Below are 3247 nucleotides of genomic sequence, written 5' to 3'. Positions count from 1 at the left end.
GTTTCGACATTAATCATTTCGAACTGTTCGTTCGCGAATTTCTCGGAGGCTTTAACGCGTTCGTCGTCTTCGCGAATTTTACGTTCGCGTTTCGACAACGACTCCTACAATTCCAAGAGCTCGGCTTCCGTGATTGCGGTTTTGCTACGCGTGGTGGTCATTTTGTTAACGAACTTCACGAAATTTGTAAAAAATAAAATTCCGAAGGGCGCAGAGACATTCCCACTGCGCTCTTTGGGTCGCAATATTTTACTACATTTTGCTCGCGCTAGGCGTCCAGTTAATATACATACATTTACACACATTTTTGGTCGCTCCTTAAATAGTTCCATTGATCACATCGATCCGCAGGTATAATAACAATAAAATCAAATAACTAAATAATAAATAAATTAAATAAATAAATAAATAAATAAATAAACATAATAATAACCGAAAAGAAAGTATAAAATAAAATAAAGGATACAGCACGACTGGTATAACAAATTATCGGTGTAAAGGGCCGCAAAAGATGACGAGTACTGTAAGGTAAAGAAGAGGAAGAAAAAAGAAATGAAAAAAAACGAAAAAGATAGTAAAAAGGATAGTACAAACCAGAATGAGATAAGATACGATAAAATAAAATAGTATATAATTACGAGATATAAAATATGGTAATATTGCAGAATAGAATAAAATGAGCTAAAATCGATACATAAATAAATAATTAATTAAATGGAACATTTAGAGCGACGACTAGGCCGATACATAAAATCAAGTTGGACGCCCGCTGCTCGTTTTGAGCACGGGACAGTCCGGTGGTGCTTTCCTTACCGGCCCCTCGCCCCCCACGGTCCTCTTGCCCATTTTTTACCTTTCTAATGATGCCGCCGTGTCCTCGTTGGCTTCAGGCATCGCGGTCTGCGCGGAGTACTGCCGAGTCCCAGAGACATGCTCCACGTATATGTCCCTGGACCAGGCTATGGTCTCCAATACCATGAGTCGTCTCATGGTCCTCGCATAGAACCACGAGACGCGCAGCATTTTCAAGAGGGCCTCCTTCTCCGGATGCCAGACGCTCAGGGCCCCAACGATGAACGCGTCCCCGTGGATGGTGTAGCCGCGCCAGTGGAGAGCACACGCTAACAGCGTGTATTTCTGGAGCTTCTCCGACTTGGCCTCTTCGAAGGCTGCGAAGGTGTTTTCGAAGGGCACGGCCACATGGATCAGGTAGACGGTCCGCGATGGCTCATGCGTCACGACTATGTCGGGACGCAAGGCCGCCAATTCGTCAGGGACGCCCGGGACTCGCCGATCAATCCGGATGTTGCCCAGAAGACGGGTCGTCTTCGCAAGTCTGCGAACCAGGTCGTGCTGTCGGAGCTGGCGAGCCGCCGAATGAACGCCGCAGTGACCGAGCACGTGAGGAAGGCTCTCGAGCTTGTACCCACAACGCCGACATCGCTTGTCGCCCACCCCCCAACGGATTGCTCCGTTGAGTAGAAGAACGTCTAGGCGCGCCCGATGTACAAAGCGTCAGTCAGCGAAGCGAGTGAACGACCCCCCACGAATGAAGTGATTGCTCACTGCATGGCGGGAGGTCAGCCCGAGAACTTTCCCCTGGTCTGGTTTTCGGACCAGTGTCATTCTGTAGTGCTCAGCCACTGCCGTCCTCATCCGGCGGATTATCTCTGCCTTCGCTCCCGGCGACACCACAACCGGCTCGCCCCGCGAGGCGATTTCTACCAAGAGCTCGGCCCGACCATCGTCCCACCTCCACCGAAAACCGAAACGCGCCACAGACCTGAGAGCGGCGGTCCGCACCCGCGACCAGAACGAGGCACATCCGCTGGTTGGCCTCGCGAAGTCCCCGGTCAAACAACCCGACAGGTACTCCGCGAGGTCTCCCTCTGTCGGAGGCCGACGCAGCTTATCCAGCGCTGCCGCGTCAAGGGATGCTCTTTCTAACGACGCGACAACCGAACCCCCGCGCTCAGAAGTCTGAACATGTGGACCACGGTCGTCACGTCGGCCAGGTCTGCCAGCGGGAGGAGCCCACATCCACCCCACGAGGGTGGAATGTAAACTACCTCCGCGCTAGCCTGCTGCGGCAAATTGAGCCATCCCTTGACCGTGCGCCTTACAGCCTTGTCCACCTTCGCCAGTGCCGATTTCCTCACACTGGCACCCCGCAGCAAGAAGTCCAACCGTGGAATTATGACCGAACCTAAGGTTTCCATCTTCTGCCACGGGGCTGGTAAAGAGCGGTCCACCGCCCCCAAGACCGTCAGCACGTCCCGGATCGTAGAGTAGGGCGTTTGGTCAATCCGAACCCCAGTGGGTACGTTCAGGTGTTGATAGGCATCCCCGTCTCCGAGCGCTGGAACTAGTCCCTTGTTGAGGCCAAACTCGGTCCGCGCCACCACGCCGCTCCCGAAGACGTGTAGTGTAGCGCACTTCCACGGGTTAAACGTGAGGCCCAGATCCTAAGCCGTGGCCTCCGCTGCACCCAATAGCGGACCCATGCTTTCGGGGGACGTCGCAATCAGCGCGATGTCGTCCGCGTAAGCCAGGGTTGCTACCCTAAGACCCGCCACTCGTACCCGGTTCCCGACTCCGTGGCCTGATGGACCACAGGTTCGATTGCCAGGTTAAAGTGTATCGGGCTCAGGGAGCAGCCCTGTCTCACTCCCGACCGCATGGGGATCCTATCGATGTATCTTTCAGCAGTACGGACCCTCGTCGTGCAATCGGTGTATAAGCACCGAACGAGGTTATCGATCGCACGGGGGGCATCGGCACCCCACGTACCCATTTGGTTGTCCAGGCGGCAGGGGAGGTGAACCCCTACGTGGCGCATCCCCAGGTGGCGGATAGGGGCAGCCGCTGGGATGAGATGCGGGGATGAGGTTATCAGCCTGCGAAGGCTGGTAGACGAATCCTCGCATGGCATCCCGGCGGTCGGAGCGAAGGCTCCCGCGGATCAAACACCGGTATGAATGTGTTGTGTGTGAATGTGTGTATGAGTGGACTGGGGCAGGGGATATTTGCTGCCGGTTTTGCCTACAGCTTCAGGTTGGCCATTTGGTTGCGGATGAGTCTTACGGCCAATGTGGCCATCGGGCCGGCGGCTTAGTCCTATGTCACGAGACTGCAGGCGCTGGTGACCAGGCGCCTGCGGTTGAGTGGGAATGCGGAGTGCGGAGGAGTGCCTCCCCCCGGGAGGGGCCTGAAAAGGCACGACGCGGCGGGGGACTCTGTGATGTCT

Source organism: Colletes latitarsis, chromosome 12 (assembly GCF_051014445.1).
Source record: "Colletes latitarsis isolate SP2378_abdomen chromosome 12, iyColLati1, whole genome shotgun sequence".
NCBI lineage: Eukaryota > Metazoa > Arthropoda > Insecta > Hymenoptera > Colletidae > Colletes > Colletes latitarsis.
The sequence above is the reverse complement of the archived record's forward strand: the minus strand, read 5'-3'. Positions refer to the sequence as shown.